This window comes from Anas platyrhynchos, chromosome 2, assembly GCF_047663525.1.
Source record: "Anas platyrhynchos isolate ZD024472 breed Pekin duck chromosome 2, IASCAAS_PekinDuck_T2T, whole genome shotgun sequence".
Lineage (NCBI taxonomy): Eukaryota > Metazoa > Chordata > Aves > Anseriformes > Anatidae > Anas > Anas platyrhynchos.
The window spans coordinates 46,732,501-46,750,394 of NC_092588.1; the positions used below are offsets into that span (position 1 = coordinate 46,732,501).

The 17,894-nt window shown below is 39.3% G+C and overlaps 1 long non-coding RNA gene across 2 annotated transcripts in view; it reads left to right on the top strand.

Annotated features, from left to right (window-relative positions):
- LOC119716087 (uncharacterized) overlaps positions 1-17,894 on the top strand; it is a 62,834-nt gene that overhangs the window by 44 nt on the left and 44,896 nt on the right. Inside the window, exons 1-2 of one of the 2 annotated variants that reach the window (XR_011807542.1) lie at positions 1-395; positions 1,597-1,717. The exon at positions 1-395 is cut by the window's left edge and continues 44 nt beyond it. This is a non-coding gene — a long non-coding RNA (uncharacterized lncRNA). The remainder of the gene's footprint in view (positions 396-1,596; positions 1,718-17,894) is intronic. The other variant, XR_005263770.2, reaches the window with a different exon arrangement.

The following is a 17,894-nucleotide window of genomic DNA, read 5'->3' on the forward strand; positions in this document are numbered from 1 at the left end:
TGCCCCCCTAAGGAAATAAGAGCACTGTGTATTCTAGGAAAAAAACACACTTCTAAAATATTCATATTTCCATGGTTGTGTGTGTCTGTTGTGTAAGTTTTCCTTGGTGGCAGTGAACAAAGTGCTCTTCTGTGGAGCAGGCTCTCCTGTCTCCTCCAGCAGACTCAGTGTCTGTACAGGGAATTCCTGTTCCTGGCCCAAACCCACAGGCCCTCGGCACTGGAGGACAAGGTCGGCCATCTCACACTCTCTCTTTCTCTCGGTCTGATAGCTGATCTGCACTCTGGAGAAATGGGCTCTGAAAGACAAAAAGAGGGGGGCTGAGGAGAAAGAAAGAGAGAGCACATGTACTTCCAGCTCACCCTGTGAACCTCAGCAGCCATTTCCTCCCTAATGTAAGTTTGTTCAACTTTGCAGTAGTCCTGATAGGCTCTGATTTATTCTGCTCTTGATTTAAATGAATCAGTGGTACCTGGCTGTGCTGTTTCACCAGCACTGTGACAGCATCATCCAAGCCTCATTTCACACCTTCTGCCTTCCACCCTGCCCATGAGGGCTTCTTTTTTTTTTTTTTTTTCTTCTTACAGGGGCAGTGACTGAGCAACAGCAGCCGCTGCTAAGCAGGAGGCTGTCTGTAGAGAGCTTCCTCTGTTTAGACTTTAGTCAAAGGACCCACGGAGCATACTTCATGGCTACTTATGGTCAGGGAGGTATGCATATTTTTTAAAAGTTTGCATTTTCAAGACAGGTAATTGTGTAACCTTAGCTGCACTCTTTTTTTTTTTTTTTCTTTTTTTTTTTTTCCCCTAAGGCTGGAGTGGCACCTTGCATTCCAGCTGGTGCCAAAGGCATGGCGTGGCTGTGCTGCTCCACAGCCAGCTGCAGTGTAGCTCGTGTCCTCCTGTTGCTCACTGTGGACAGGGTCAGTCCTTTCAGGCTCTCCCAGGCTGTATCTCCCAAGCTTACTGCTCTCCCTTTAATGCACAGTACAGAAAACTTCAGGGTACAGTGTACAAGGCTCCTTTATTATCCTCTGCAGCTATGCTTTCCATTGAGAGCAAGGGTAATTCTATTTCTGTTTCAGTGTCAGGTACCACAGGGTTTATGCATTTGTCTCTTAGAAAACATGTTTTGCTTTGATGTTTGCTTTTCTAATGGGACTAGTTTGCATAATACCTTCTGCTGCAAAAGAATGCTGAATCTACAGATGAGCTATCACTTCTCAAAATACTGATTGCTATCAGATGGCTTGCCGAAGGCCTTGGCTGTGGATGTGCATGCGTGTGTCTGTGCGTGTGTGCACAGTCAGGGGAGGGAGGGAGGTTAATTTCCTGTCTTTGACCAATTTTGACTTATTGTATGAACTAAAAGAGCTGGATTTATCAGTACATTAAGACTACCTGCATTTCCAAAGCAGCATAGTGAGCTCTCTACCTGCAAAGGAATGGAGCAGGAACAGTATGGCAGTGAAAAGGGAAGTGCAGTATTTGTGACACCAACTTCTACAGCGCAGCATTTGTGATGGCATCTGCCACACACAGACACAGATAAGAGTGTGTATGTGAGACCTGAAACATGTTTCTTCCTTGTCCCCAGATGATACATCACCACTTGCTCACGATGACCTCCCTCAAGTGAAATCCCCTGTCTGCTGCCAACTCCCCTGACCTCATTGCTTTTCCATGCCTGGACCTGATATCTGACTAACTCCTAGCAGGTAGTGGGGGTGTGAGGAGGGACGGGACTCCTCCTTTCCTTCTCTCCACAAGGAACCCTAGCTAGAAGCCACCTTTCTTCCAAAACTACTCTGACATACTTAGGAGCTAACTCAAAGATTTCCCACTGGCAGCAAGCTCTGAGACTCGAATTTGAATATTTTGGCCTCAGTGTTTTGCTTGCTAGACTGCTGGCTCCAGAGTCTTTTGTTAAAATTAAGGGACTGTACTTTCTGTAGTGTTGCATACTTCCAATTTCCAGGACTCATGGAAACCCCCCAAAGATTTAGACATTTATTTCAGTAAATATTCCCTCATTCCAGTGCCATCTGAATGTATCTGCTTCCACATATCTTTGGGCCAGAAATGGGGTCCAATCTCCAGAGAAGAAACTTTCTCATAAGATTTTTGGAACTTCTTGGCTTCAGTGAGCAGAAACAATTGGAAATACCATGAGAATGATAATAAATAAGAATAATTTGTGCTGACATAATGCCTTCCATCTGTAGATCTGAAAAAATTTACGAACATTAATGAATTAGTCCCCTTGCTACCCTGTGAGACAAAGATATTGTTATCCTAGCTTTGCAGGAGGGGTAATGAGAGGGCTGCTGGGAATTTAAGGGCCTGATCCAGCATTCACTGGAGACTCTGGGAAAATTCCCATTGACTTTACTGGGAGCTGGATCAGCCTGCAAGTGAACTGCTCAAGGCCACACAGCAAGTAAGCAATAGTTTTGGGAACAGGACCTAGAATCACCGACTCCTCATCCTGTGCCATGGCCACAGGTCTGCTTTGTTCATTTCCAGCCCTTGACTTTCTTCATGTCTTTCATTACTTTTCTGTCCGGATGAGGTGCCTGAAGTTGAAAGCATCAATCGACAATATAGAAGGTTCATTTATAGCACCTCAAACCTCAGCAGAGAGCTTTGCTCTGGTCTGGTCTGAGGTAGGAATTTTAGAAAGACCTGATTTTTAAAGCAGTATCCAAGCACTCAGTTCCCAAATTTTTATGCAGGAGGGGCCTAAGGACCTTTAAAAATCAAGCTGAAAATAATGACTTTGCTCCTAACAGGTTAATTACCCCCCTTGTAATTTCCATGTGAAGCAGAGGAGAACTAAAGCTTAGCCAAACTGAACCTTGAAAACAGGTCATCTCCCCGAAGAGCTTCCCCTGCCCAGGGGACCCTGTCCCCAATGGCTCCTGCCTTCAGATCAAAGCCACATCCGATGCTGCCAGAAGACACCTGCCTCACCAAAGACACCAGTATGCCAGCTCCCCCTGCTTGGGGTGGCACTGGTAGCCTCCCCCCCAAGGCTAAGGCCATCCTCTCCTCTCCCTGCTGGCCTCTTTCTCTTTCAGGCTGTGCTCTCCTACTGCTTTTTTAATCTTTTTGCAGCTGGCTTGCTTTCCACCTGCTCTCTGGGTTAACCCCTTCCTCATCATTATAAACATGGTGGCAGATGCATGTAGATGCATGCAGATGGGTGGAAGCTGAAATATGTACTGAGCAATATAAGCTGTTTTTGCTAAGAGCCCTGGTATCAGTGAAAAGAAAATAACCAGCAAGATTTCTGATTTGTGGGAAATTACTCTTTTTTAATAGCTTGGGGCAGTTTGGGAGTTTTGAGCTCACAAGACAGGGGCAAGGCTTGTCCTCCTGGGGCTGATGCTTGCAGGGCAACCTAGGACTGGTATTAATGGCATCAACCCAGACCCGCTCAAGTGCAGAGCCCATTGGGCAATTTGCTTCTGCTCTGCACTTTTTGAGATCTTGGGCATCCAGCATGCATCTGGACAGGGCAGTGGGAAACCGAACCTGCCTCTAGCAGTCTGTAAAGACTTTCCTAAACCATTTACATTCAATTGAAACTGCAGATTTTTTGATCCATTTCCATGCCGAAAGTTCATATCACGGATTTTCAATGAATGAAATTAAAAAAAGAACAGCCAAACTTTTGATTTGAGACTGTGAGCTAAAGGTAGAGGTAATGGAATAACCCTGGAGACTCCTTATAATTGAATTCAGTAACTGTCTGTGTAGCTGTTTTTTGAAGGATTGTAACAAAATCACACTACCCATAGGGCAAGTACTTACACAGACTCCACAGTAGTCTCTTGCTCAGGCACTACATACAAGGGAAAGTTGTTTAAGAGTGAGCTGTGTTGCTCAGCAACACTATGTATTTAATTTTTTTTTTCCTTCTTTAACATTTCATAGCTCATGGGATTTTAGGCACTAGAGTTAATTTATAAGAAGGCTCCACTGTAGTTTTCTGAAGTTTATTTAACTGAATGAAAACATTTCCAAATAAATTATGTAATCTACAAGATATGTATGTTATTTGTGTGCTGCTTTGCTGGTATTTCTACTAAAGTACTGTTGGATAGGTCTTGAAGCTGAAATGAGATATCATCTGTTCATTCACTGATTGAAATAATTTTTTGGGTCATTTTACCTCTCCCCATGCTACCCACTAAGAGATAAGGAGAACTCTTGTACAATTCAGCCCATTAATTATCTTTATATGTTTTATACAGAACAAATAATAAAGTGGTTGAAAAACACACAGGTGAAGGAGCTGTTTGTGGCTCTAAGAGAAGATTATAGTTACAAGTGTTCAACTTGATTATAAGGACACAATTCATCCTTTCCCCCTCCCCCTCCCCCATTTAAGTACATTGGATCAATCCCAAATCTTTTCCCACTTTTACATATCATGTTTATGGAATTAGAAGATTTATGTGGAGGTGTATATGCTTGTGTCCACCTTTAAGTCAAAGGTAAATTAATTCTCGAGGGAATGAGCCCTCGTGAATACTTTTTTTTGAGAGTGACCATTAAGAAATAGAAATAAAGTCTGAGAAAGGTTTGTGGCTACATATTGGTAAGGCAAGCTTTTCTCCACCCAGCTCCCCTTGCTCCTGGAAAGCTTCCACACCTTATGGCCTCATTACCCATGTTCCTAGTTTCCTCATTACTTGTTCTCATCTACTGCTGGGCAAATCCTGCAAAACAGTATTCATAACATCTGTTCAAAGACAGCCCACACTCTAACTGACATGCTGCTTTAATGTGCTTTTTGTGAATGGGGGACAAGCAAATATTTGTTCACAAAAATACCGTTGAAAGAGAGACTTCCATGGGTAACCACTGAAATCAATAATTGCAGAAAGATTAGGGGTAGGGGGAGTGATGGGAAAATGAAGGTGGGTTGGTATGGTCACTTTGCAAACACTTTGTGGGGTTGACATTTAGGAAGCAAACCCATTGTTATGTGATATCTTCTGCTGTGCATGCTGCTTAGTCAAATCCTGAAATCCTCCCTTTAGGAAGCAAATCCCATCCCAGAGGAAAGTCTGAGAGCAATCTGTGGGTGGAAATAAATAGCAATAAACTATCTGGTGAATAATTGAGAGTAACAAATGATTCTGTACCAACCCAGGCCTTTCCATGGATAGGTTACAAGTGGAGTTGGAGGCTTGATGAAACATTATTTGGCAGAAAATACACTCACTCTTGTTCCTTTTTATTAGAAGAGTTCTGTAAGCTGGCTGGTACCTTGGTGAAATGATCTCCTAGCCCTTGCCTAGGGCTTCTGACTTATGATAAATTTAAGGGAGCTGTGACAGTGGCAAAGATAATAATTTGGAGCAGGTGAAAGCCATTGCAATGTGGGAAGAGTTTAAAATATGCTCTTTTCCAGGGAGCTTAGGATACAGTTAACATTTATATATATATATATATATTTATATATATATATATATATATATATATATATATGTATACATATATATATATATATATATGTATACATATATATATATATAAAGTGTTAGTTGCTTGAAAATGAGAAGGGTTATCCTTAGTAACTGTGTATTTGCATTTCAAAGAGGTAATTGTAGGTATGTGTATACACAATTAAATAGGCTGTGCAGAGTGAAAATAAACAAATAATCAGTGCTATTAGCCAAGCCTTAATGAACATTTTTTGTTATAACATAAATTAATATGTGTTCTTTGAAAGAACAACAAAATTAAATATTCCTGTTGGAGATTCTCAGGGACTACACAAACAACAAATGAGTTAGAAAAATTACAGATGTGCAATGCTTTGACACCGACACGTCCTTTAAAACATCCAGCAATTGTACCTGGCCAGCTACCCTGATGCAAGCCTTTTCATTCCCGTTGGTAATACATTCAGCAAGTTCCTCTGAACTCCAGGCAATCAGACACATAGATGGCATACCTCAGGCTTGCTCCAGCAGGCTCCATTGACGTTTGCACTGTTGGAAGCCATTCTAACACAGCAATTTATGAATATGTAACATGCAAACTGGAGCTTGCCCAAGAGCTGCTCCAGTTTTAATGACTCTGCTCCTGTCTGCACACACGCACTGCAAACTCTTTCTTCATAGGTGAGCTAAGCAGATCCAGGAAATGTCAGCCATTTCAACTTTGGGGTTTGATGACAGGAACTGTGCGCAAGCTGCTGTTTCTTGCAAACATTCCTCACATTTCTGACACACAGGAGGGTGGATACATGTTGTGTAACAGCGTTTTAACCTTAGCATTAAACTGGTCAAGTGACAAAACACTGAAAGACAACTAGTGTGTTCAAATGATGTTGTTCAATTCTTATCTCACATACCAAATAACCAGTCCATTTACTGTGGCTAGTCCTGAAAATAAAAGCTTTTTTTTTTTTTTTGTAAAGTCCTGACTTCACTGTGTCATACTGCCTGAGGACAGCAGCTACAGCAGTGTGACCTGCTCCATCCACATGCCTTAAAGGATCGTCTCAAGACAATTAAAGTGTAGCTAAAACTCTGTTCATTCAATCTGTGCTTTCAGCACTGAGAAGAGATTTCTATGCAGAATGTGCTTTCTTGATTAGCTAAATCCTGATTTTAAGCTAAAATCGAGTTATTAAACAACTTTACCCTCTCTCATAGAACATTTCTCAGGGCAGTTCCCTACCCCCTCAATTCTCTTCTCATGCCTTGGTTTGGGGTTCGATGTTGAGTTCAAATATGTTCCAAGCTTGTTTGCTAAACCTCATCATCCTCTTGCATTCTCAGCATGCTATTGTACTGCCTAATCCTTGGTGGTAATCTGCCTTTTCAGATCAGTGCTTGCCTGGTATTATCAGAGAGATCAAAAAGAGTTTTCAGCTGGCTGAAGGCATCACTTAATGCACTAGGGATATCTGGACCTGCATCTACCTATGTGTCTGCAGTTTTAAAAATGAGAAAATCCCTTTGGAAAAAATAAAACAATAAAATATAAATCAGAGTGGTATCCAACCTGAGTTCTTACCAAATGCAAAACAAAATAAAAAAGGCAGAATAATTACTGTTTTTATATCACTTTCTAGATAGCACATTATTCAAACTCACCGATTAGTATTCCCATTTCCAATTCCATGTCCCTATAAAATCTCAGGAGATGTGGCCCTAACCAGAATGTGTAATGAGTAAGGTAAGATTTTCCCGTTCTCTTTGGAAAAAAAATGATGTAGAAAATATTTTTTTCACTTCTCGTCAAAATAGTACTTAATTCTGCCCCTGCCCCCAAGGTCCACATGTAAGGCTGAAACAATTCCCCGGAAATGTTTGGGTTTCCCTTTCCTTTTGGGGAAAACAACCATTTTTCTTCACAAACCTTGCCAAGCATTTTCCTCTGTTAAAAGGTTGTGTTTATTTGAAAAAAAAAATCATCCAGAATTTCTTTGACCAATCCTACCTGTTATGAAGCAAAGAAGATTGTTCTTGTTTCTGAATTTATTATCTATTATTATCTCTATTCTTAAGGCAGTCTTGAGAACATAAACTATCAAAAACTGATAATAGGTGCTCCCTGGCATGGAAATCAAAGTGTTTAACTTCTTCAGAATGTGAGTATGGGATCTTAGAAATGTTACATAGATTCTAACATCATTTAGAATACCTTCCAACATGATGTTTTTCTGTCCCCAACTTTATGTTTGGCTATGCACATGCTCTGATTTTGCACACTGTTATGTCAGGTTGAGTCATTCCCACTCCAGATAATGGTTGGAGCTCCACTGTGTAGGGAATAAAAGTTCATGCACATTCAAGAAGATAACGACTTGTCTCTTTTGGACTGCAAATGATTCCCAAGGAAGTCAGCTGCAGCTTCTGTAGTGACAGTGAGGTAAGGGACTGTTGGCTACACATGATCACCACAGTCAGGAGGCATAAAGCAGTGGGTGCATCTCACACTAATGCTGCTAGCATCCCTAATGCCCATCAGCATGCTTGGCTCAGCCAGTGCAATAGAGAGAAGGGAAATGCCTGTGAGAGCACTACTAGGCCACCCCTGCTGCTGCTCCTAGAACTGCCCTTTCTTTTGGTGCTCTGAGTGAGCTGCATCATCTCTCCTGTGCACTTTTAAACTGTGCATTGCTCATGGTAGGTAGTTCATACCATTGAGAAGTGTGACTGACAAAGAAGGACAACCTCAAAGGTTTTGTAGTCTAAAATTCCTCGTAAAGTGGTGTTGTATAAAAATGGGACATACTGAGGAATAAAAACTCTTCACTAAACCCTCCTCAGTTTGTAATGGGGCAAACTGCTGCAATCTGGTGACCACAGTAGAAGTTCAGCCTGTCTTTATGGAAACAAGATTTATGCTTAGATAGCACAGAAAATCTGTGGAAGGAAGGGCAAGCAGAGTATGGTCCAGGTCTGATGTTAAAGCTTGATTCTCTCTAAGAATAACACACTACCCCCCTACTCCTCACTGAAGCAATGTTAAAATTGACTGCTGCTCTGGAAGGACCCAGCAAACAAAACCCAGCAAGACCTGTGTGTAACAGAGAGATGAATGCAAAATGTAGCTTATCCATGAGTGAGGTCCTCTTGTCTTCAGTGGTCTGTCAGGATGATATACTTCGCAGCCGGCACTTGCTGTTCATGGTGTGGAACAACCTGTTTGTGAGTTACATGTATATTCTTGCAAAAAGTCTGTGAACGTGCACTGAACTCTTCTGCCTTTTCATCTCCTGTGCAGGGTACTTGCAATGTTGTTCTCATTTTCTAATCAATTGCACTTATTGCTTGGGGGCCTTTAGCTTCTTGTTGCTACACTGAACTGGTTGTCACGCCTACTTCTAGGCATTATTGTAGTTAGTAAAAGTAAGAAGTCCTTTTCCTTCTCTTCTCTGGGTCTGTTGTGTTGGCTGAGAGTGAACTGTCCTAGTGTTCCTTCTTATTTCAATAATGATCATTTGCTATAAAGCTGCAATATTGATACATATTCAGGTATGTGTATATATGCAAATATTCCTGAATTTCTTATGTACATTAGGATTTTCCAGCAACTAATATAATTTGGATTGAAATATCGGTTATTTCCAGTGTCTCTTTTTGACATGACATATTCAGGCCAAAACCAGAACAAAACAAAACAAAATTCCCATTATGGTGATATAGAAGCAACAAAGGAAAAAAATTGAATTGATTACAGCTGTTGAGATTGTTATGATAGGAAGAGAGAGGATTCCTCGTCTGAAGAAGTTAATTATAAGATCTCTTTCAGAGTAAAGTACCTCTAGCCAAAGATTGCCTGTGACCTGGTAGACAAAACCAAGTCCATTTCTTTCTTAGCAGCAGAGCTAACTTTTATTTTTATGTTGATTTTTATTTTTATTTTTATTTATTTTTATTTTTATTTTTTATTTTTTTTAATTTTAATTTTTATTTTTTAACATAATCAGAGTTAAACATCACAAAGACACAAAAGTGATCATTAAATAAGATGCTTCTTTCCAGCATTGTACTTTCTGTGTTAAGTGATTTTTTCTATGCTAATAATTTTATTTATTTATTTATTTATTTATTTGGGATGAGGATTACATCACAATTACAGCATACGGTTACCAGAGTATTTTCCCAGTACTTCCAAGAGGAGCAACATTAGTATTTGGCTTGACCACTGTTGGGTTCTAAATGTTTTTTGAGCCCTTTAATAGACCTGCCTATCTATAACATTAAGGTCTCTGCAAAGGGATGGACAAAGAATATTTACTGCTGTAGTTTGTAGGACAAAAGGGGACAGAAGTACTGAGTAGTAGGAGAAAGATGCGTCCAAGCCTCAGTGTGCCTTTGTGTGGAAGTTAGGCATAATTTGTCTGAGAAGCAGGCATTCTTGAAAGTTGGTGCTACTGCCATGGTAAGTACCCAGGAGAGGGTTGTTCTGGATTCCTCTTGCATCTTCTGTTTCAGTGGTGTTTTGCATATACTGTCAAGGGAAAGTAAAAGTGGAACTGAATATGGCCAGGCAAAAAATAGTGATGGTGGGGATCAGCACTCATTTATTGGACTGAAGATATGTTTGAAATTGTTCTACAACTAAACTAATCTCTTACCTGAAGTATCACGTGTCTATATACTAGGCCTTCAATTCCTGAAGTAAAACTAATATCTGGTGTTTTATTGTCCCCTAATTTTATTTTTTTTTTTTTTGCAATGTGTCCTTTTTGCCACTCTGCACAATCATGAAATCAAGTCCTTAAAATTTTTATATGCTGCAGAGTCCTCCTCCAGGCTACTCAAGGGTCACTAGAAAATACACTGATGTTGTAGACCCAGATTCAAATCTCTATTCCAATGAAAGCTGAATCTATATATAGAATAAAACAGCTTTAGCACTCCAGATAGTGTTCATGTGGCACGGCTCACCTAGTGGATATAATACCTACCTGGACTGAAACATGAGTCCAAATCCCTGTTTTGAAGAATGTAGAGCTGAAACATGAACTCAAGTTTTCCCACACTCCTGGTAGGTGACCTAACCAAAAGGGCAGCTTGAGATAGTATTTCCACTGTAGATCCCAGATATTTGTTTGTTTCTCCTTCTCCCTCTCTTCCCCATTCCCTCTAATATTTTGACCAAATATTGATCACCAGCTTGAGAACTTCTCTTAAAAGAAGCACTGTGAAAATGCACAGAAGTAGTTTTTTGTTTGTTTGTTTGTTTGTTTGTTTTTTTTTTTTTTTTTTTTTTTTTTAATGAAGAAAACAACAATCAAAACAAGCACATTTAATTGGAGAATTTCCAGCAGGCTCCACTTTGGTATTCTGTGGCTGGATTATTTAGAGTCAACATGAAATTGGAAAAATAGTCTGTGTGACTGCCATATATACATGACTTTCACTTACTAAATATGCAGTCTTTTATATGACTGGAGATCGATAAGACTCACCAAACTTCTACTGAATCCTCCATATAATAAAACAGAAGCCTTTATTTGCTTCTGTAACACTGCACTAAATAGTATATTTGCCTTTTATTTTTGGAAACTGAGGGAAGAAAGTGGTGGTAGGATAAAAGGACCAAAAAGTTTTTGAAAATGTATCTACTTTTGAGCAGATTATACAAGTATGAAAACTAAATCAGTACTGTGTTTATACACCATTTCATTATTTTCAATGTACTCCCAGTATTAGGTATTTTAATATTTGTGGAGATGATGGCCTTTGAGATATGAACATTTCTGAGGAATACTGATGGGTTTCAAAGTTACAACCTCACATAAAAAAGCTGTAGAAAATAAAGTGGGGAAAAAAGAAAGAAAGAAAGGAAGGAAGGAAGGAAGGAAGGAAGGAAGGAAGGAAGGAAGGAAGGAAGGAAGGAAGGAAGGAAGGAAGGAAGGAAGGAAGGATATCTTTTACCAGCATTGCATGTGATCAATCTAAATTCTAAATTATAGCTTCTACTTCATTAAGGTGAATTAACAGAATCTGACGTCATGAAACAGGCCATTTTCCACCTTTCTTTTGTGCCAAGGAACAGGAATTTTCTTCCCTGGAAAGCTGAAGTAAAAATCAGATGAATGTCCATGAAGAGGAGGTGTTGGAAACCCTGATGTTCAGGGAGTTGCACAAGGTCCCATGTGATGTCCAGCAGCTCTGTGGACTGGGCTTGGCCAATTGCCGCTCTGGGAAAAGCTGTTGGATTGAAATCTGAAGAAATGTTTTCAACAGACTCTTCCTGCCTGTTTGCTGTTATTGCTAACAGTCATGAGAACCAGAAGCCAGTCATGAGACTTCTGATAGGCTTAGAGGAGAAAGGATGAAAAAGGTATCCCATCATCTGTCATTGATCGCTGCCAGATGTGTGCTACTCCCAATTAGAAGTGATTTCAATGTATGACTCAAAATGTGCTGTTTCATTCTATGCTCAGTGCAAGGTTCCCTGGGCCTGCCAGCTTTCCCTGTAACCAACATACACGTGTGAGTCCCACCTAAATTTTTCCCTAATTAGCAGTTTTAAAAGAGTGTTGGCAGTTCCACCCATTTATGAATGTCAAAGCAAATATCTTGACCTTCATACATTGTTAGCATTCTCACTAAATATAGAACTGGAAAAAAAAATGATGGAGGGGCTCAGAGGATTTCACTTTGCTCAGTTTTGGTAGCAGAGATTCAGCTTTACATTCAGTCTACATAAGAAAAATAAATGAAAAGTTAATAGGGTCTGACAATACTACTAAGATAGTTGTATGCCTCCAGTAATGGTGGTCATATGATATGAGGGAATTAATATTGAGTTGTCAAAGAGGGAGTGTTTGCCTAAAGTTAATTACATAATCAACATAAATTTGTTATTCAACTATCTCAGTTAATCTCTAGCTCAGAGATCAAAAAAAGTCAAATACATGTGTAAAAAATCATGTATAGTTGCTAAATGTATACTTACTGAAGACAAGTGGCCATGGTTCAGACGTGCATACCTAGCTTGGAAGATGTCAATCTGTTTCTAGGCTGGGGCAAAATCTACAGCAACTTGTTTTTCCTTTTATTGATTATTCCCCAGAGAACATTTCAAATTTTAATGACAATTTAAACAAATGAAAATTTAAGACTGAGAAATAGAAAATTAATTTTAAGTGATGCATATTTGATGACACAATGTTTGTAGTTTGGGTGTTTTATACCTGAGCTTTTTGCTGTGCTCTAGATTTCTTCACTAGCATGCATCCAGGAGTGGAGTACCTCTTCCTACTTGCCCTATGCAGTATGTTATTTGCATGCTACTATGCAATAGACTTTGGCCATGCTACCTTGCAATTGAAAACTGAGAATTATTATAGGTTAATATTCTTGCTGAATGGTTCTTCTGTCCGGTCACTTGACAGCTGAGGTTTTCTAAACACAAGAGAAACTTAAGATGTAAAAAACCTTGCTTAATCATTAACTCCAGTTATCTGCCAGAATATATTTTAGGTGGAAAATTTTCAGCTAGCTTTAGCTAGTTCTATTTCTGTGCTGGCAAAACTCCACATAAGAATGAAGAGAGTGCATGTAAAGCAACAGGCCCAACCATTAGATAAAAGGGTTTTGTAATGGGTTAAATTAACTTTAAAGTTTGCTTGCCAATTGGAAGGTATAATAAAACATATCCCCAAACCAAGGGAGAGCCGGTGGGTCTAATTTTAGGGTTACTAGCTGTTTATATTTGGTGATGCCTGTCATTACAGAACAATTTCTGTGTCTGTGGCTACAGACTCTAGTGCCAGACTGAAGGGTAATAGAGATGGAGGAGCAGTGAGTGCTGGTTAACCTTTCCTTTGTGGCAATTAGATTATCCACTCATTGGCATTACACAGTTAATGGGCATTGGGTAATGTCATAGTTAGTGGGATAAAACTGATCCCGAAATCAGGTTCTCTACTTGTGTCAGCAAGACTGGCCCTTCTCACTGAAATCTTACTAGGGCTCTGTGCATAATCCTATGAAATCCAAAAGGGAGACAAAGAGGCAGAGAGGAAAGAGAGGAGAAAATGAAATTTGTATGAATGTATAATTCATTTGGATGAATATATAATTGAGTAACTCAGTATGTGAGTTGCTTTTTGATTTTCATTGGCTTTCTTAATGCCTAACTGAGCCATATACGTTGCCAGATATCATGTCATATGGTACTTTTGTGGTATTCCCACAAGCTGGGAAACAAAGTCCCATGAGAAAGCCAAATGTCACATTTTGTTAGTGCTATAAAACACCAGAATGCTGCAAAGCTATGAAGAAAGCATAAAATCATAAGCTTCCCTGTCCTTTCATGGTTATTGTCTTCTTTGACAGGGCACATTTCTGAAAGGCTTCTGATATAAGCCTTTCATGAGACATTTGCAGAGCTGTAGTATCAGTTCCCTCTGCCACAGTTTATATTAGGACTTCGCTAAGAAAGTGTGTTGCTCCAGCCTCCTAACGATTTTTCAGAGGTACCAAGATTTCACAAAGTTCTTATCCCCCAGTAAAATCCTTATGAGATACTTACAGTTTGTGCAAAGAACTCTGTCATCCTAAACTTAGCAGAAGACTCACACTGTGCTAGTAGGGCAATTCCAGAGTAGAACAATTTCTACTTTTTTTTTTTTTTTTTTCTCTTTTGTAGTGTAAAAGATAGCAGCCTTTGCTCTAGCTAAAAGTATATTTTTAGGATTCTTTAAAAACATCTGAGCACTCATTGTTATTGTTGTTGCTATTACAGGAGCTTGGGGAACTGTCACCCAACATGTGAGGCGTAATATGCTAACCAGTGTTAAAGTAAGAGCAGTGTTCAAAAAAATTGGAATTTTGGTAGACAAGCTACACACTAGATGGCGGAGCAAAGGAGATCCCTATTTCACAGCTTGAGAACAGAGATAAGAAGAAACTGAATAATATTCTTTCAATAATTCAGAATAAATTTACAGCACTCTAAGAAAAAACCTGGAGATGTGCATCATGCTTTGTGGAGATTTATGAGAATTTGGAAATGGGGATTTATCCGTTATCAATGTTTTGATTATTCTTTAAACTATCCCAGAAATCTACATTGAGCCTTGCTGAGAATGTATTGAAACAGTTGATGTTGAAACAAACACTGATTCACCCATGCCAGGGCAGTGAAATTCACCATGCTTGCAGACATTGGTTATAATGAATTTTCTTCTGTAGTGAGAAGAAGAAGAATAGGAAACTTGCAGCTGTGGTTTTCATTGTTAGCTATTAACATATCTGAGCAGTGAAATCTCAAGCTTCTTCCAATCAAGAAAAATGTCAGTTTCATTGATGTCCCCACAAACATGTAAAGATAGATATTGCTATCCTATTCTCAGAAAACGTGGTTGAAATCTGTGTTCTGTATGCAGTACATAGGCTTGAAGCTAGCTTCAGAGAACCACAGAGTCCTACTTAGCAATCAGCAACTTTTCCTGAACTGCAGCTGGACATTTGTAATAGACTAACTTAGCCCTTTTAGAATAGGTATTGTATGATTTTGAGATTGACACAGAAGTTCACTTGGTCTGTGCTAACTTGAGTTTGATTTCTGCTTGTTCTCAGAATGAGTCTGCTAGAGCGTTTCTTTAAAAATAAAAGGAAAGCGATTTATGCATGTTGATGTGGAAAGTCTGTAGCACATGAGTAGGAATAGACTTATACTTTAATTACAAAATCATGTTGTCTCACGTTGTAGCAAAGGGTTTGTTAATATTTATAGGGAATTATGAGTGCAGGAAAGCAAATAATTCACACTAGACATTTTTTCTCCATCTTTTTGTAGTTTCCTTTTGTTTTCTGCATTTATACACATTCTGTGCTTGCTTCTCACATCCCTTCTTACTCATTTCACCTTACCTTGTGTGTCTCCGGTGACACTGAATTTGGTCATTGTGGCAACAAGACTTTGGGAGTTGTCAGCTGTGTAAAGAGTGGCAGAGAAATAGGAAGCCTGCCGCCTTTGTAGTGGTTTATAGCTGAAATGTGCCTGGCATGTCTGCTGAATTTCCAAGGGAAAGACAGCTTATGGTATGGCAGGAGGGCATGGTCACAACAGGTTACAGTGAGGTATGTCATTTCAAATCATGCAATTTCCTCTATGAGTCATTTTTCAAGAAAGGATGAATCACTACATCCTCTTCCCTAACTATGGGTCCTGCCTCTGCACATCAATGCTGTGACTGGATCTGAGGTGGCTGCACCTTTTTAATGGTGACAGGAGGTGAATACCACACATTTCAGAAGAATATCCAGCAAAGTTTGGGGAAGAAGGCAAAAGGGCATATAAAGTACATCTGTAACTTCCACAGCTGATCAAGCATGGAAGCTGCTAGAGAAAGAATATGGTATTTTAGTAATGAATAAATAAGTGAAAATAAATATACTAACCTGCTTTGTTTTGCTTTAAATTTGACATATTAAGGGCTGAATAATTCTGTCTCAAACTTTTGTTCATGGAACCAGATTCAGACAGTGCTGACCTGCCCTGTCAAATGATAAATTCACAAATATTAGCAGCATGATCTGCTGTTTTCAAGGGTCTCTACTCCCCAGTAAAAGCCCAAATATGTCACTCTTTCACTTGCTGAAGTTCTTTTTTTGTTCAGACTATTAGGAATTTTCTGTGTCACTAAAACTCTCTGTGGGACTGGCAGCTTTGACATCTGACATCCATTTTTTTTTTTTTTTCTTCAGTATTTCCACAGAAAGGTAGCAGCAATTCCCAGTGGCAGCTTCCCAGAGCAGAGGGAATACCTCAGTGGATAGTTCATTTGTTATGCAGCATCTGGGATTCTTTTCAGTGTCTCCAATTACTGGCCTGATCCAATTCCCATTAACAACAACTAAAAGATTCCCATGACTTCAGTGGGGACCAGAAGTAGATCCTAAACTTCTGTTGACACAAAACATTAGAACAGAAAGTGGGACAACTTTCTCTGGGTTTGGTGTAAAACAGTACAGAAACTCTAGGTTCATATGTTATAAAGGATAGTCAGAATGCAAATGCCTGGTGGTTTTTTTTTTTTTTATTATTATTTTTATTTTTATTTTTTACAGTGTTAGAGGACTATTAGAGATCTCAGGATCCTGAACTCTTCATTGTCATACTGTCTGACTGCAAGTGAGAGAGGACTGTGTTTGTTAATGCTCTGTTGCCTGTATGTAAATCAATGCCAACAGGAAAAGACAGCTCCATTAAAAACAAATGGTTGTAATGCAATATCTAATGACAAGTACTTGCAGTGCTTTGGAGGCACTATTTCAATTCACACCATTTGATTATATGTGATATTTAGCATTGGTGACTTGTCACTTGTAAATGGAGATAGTGGTATTGAGCAAAAATTAGCATAAAAGGCATTTAGTTTAAGGGCAGCCTCAAAGCTGAGGCTGGGTTTTATTAAGTACTGTCTTCTTACTGTATAAAGCTACAGTCCTGCTCTGTATGCAGCTAAAACCCTGCTGTTTGTTGGCAATGTCCAGAAACATAAGCAACGGCAGAAATACCCCCCATATAACGTCCTTGGGACAGAAGCAATGTGATCCTTATAAAATGGTGCGCTTACAGGCTTAACATATGCAGTGTAATTTAGGTTTGATGTACACTGTGTAGGAAAAGATTATGTGGATAATGAGAATGAAGTCATCTACTACTCTAACAGAGAGTGCCTAGCCAAGAGAGCTTGCACCCTTCCCACAGGGAATCTCCAGAGTGCAACTGGGTGAAATAGTTTGCCCAGAGTCTGTTCTTGAGAAAGGCAGAGAATTTTTGTTCATATAAATATTCAGGTTAAATTCAATGCATCGTCTTCCCCTGGAGGAAAAAAAAAAAAAAAAGAAAGAAAGAAAAAAAAAAAAAACATTTTTGGTAAAGGCTGTTTCTTCTTCTAAAACAAACAAACAAACAAACAAAAACACATAAAAAAAAAAAAAAAGAAAAAAAGAAATAACAACCAACCAAGCAACAAACAAAAAACTCAATGTTTTAGAACCTAGAGAAATGAGGTAAAAATAACAAAACCGTGGAGTTAAAAGTATTAGCCCCCACCCTGGACAAGGAATAGTTCAGGTGGGGACTGATCATTTTCTGGTTGTTCTAAATGAAAACCTGGTCTTGTTTGCTTAAAAAACAAATCATGATTTGGGTTGACCCCAGACAGGTATGGCTTTTTTCAGCTACTAGGGTAGGGTTCACTCCTTGAACTGAGAAAACCATTTTGTTGCTCAGTTCAGAGCAGGAGGCTTTATATTTTAGCTAACATTTTGAAAACTCCTGAGACTTCTCTACAGTAGTTTCTGCACTCTGATTTTGCTCCATGAGCCAGCAGAGAGAGAATAAGTCTCTTTTTGTGCCATTTAGGGCACTTCAGGAGCATCCTGG